Raw genomic sequence first — 834 nt, forward strand, 5'->3', positions numbered from 1 at the left:
GCATCACTGGCATTATTTTGAAATTTATTTGCCTCAGTGCATGATTTTTCGTCATTTTTTGAGGTTATGGCTCAACCATTACGTGATGGGTGATTTTTGATAACGAATTTGAATTCAGCGCCCCAAAATCCATAGGAGTACGTGTGTCTTGTTACCAGATCCGCACACTTTTTTTGCGTGGCTGTGTAATTCACAATTACCAAATTACTCTTGTCGAGGCTTTCACCTTTAGTATTGATAAGTCTGAGCACCGAGATTGAGCGCGTAGCGCGAGGTTAATAATTTTCGAGTGTGAGAACCAACAGTCGATGAGAATGTACCCGCGCAGCGGGGATATTTTTTTAAATGAAGAATAGATTGTCGCCGCTGGCCAGTTATAGTTATATTAGAAATTGAATGATTACGATTTTGTAATAAACTGAACACTTCTGAAATTGGAAGTCAAATTATGTTCATTTTAAATAGTTTTAAAATCCTTAAAATACTAAGAAAGCTTCAAATTTTTATTTTTAAAGATGTTTTAGAACTTGTAAACATCTTTAAAAATAACCGAATTCTTTCTGTTTTTTTATTAATCTTGCAAACTAAAAAAATATTTCAGATTCATTTTTGAGAATTTTTTAACTATTTTTAAATATTCGCTTAAAATTCGGCTTTTTCAAATAAGAAGTTATTTTCAATTTTTCTAGGAATCTTAAGCATACACGGAGAGAACTGGTAGAGTATATGCTACTATTCGCGTTTAGTAAGCTGATTTATAGTAATAGTAACTACTCGTTGATTCAAGAACACTAAACAGCGTTGTGTTGATTCTACTGAACAGAAGAGTACGAA

The sequence above is a fragment of the Belonocnema kinseyi genome, chromosome 1 (assembly GCF_010883055.1).
Source record: "Belonocnema kinseyi isolate 2016_QV_RU_SX_M_011 chromosome 1, B_treatae_v1, whole genome shotgun sequence".
NCBI classification, from domain to species: domain Eukaryota; kingdom Metazoa; phylum Arthropoda; class Insecta; order Hymenoptera; family Cynipidae; genus Belonocnema; species Belonocnema kinseyi.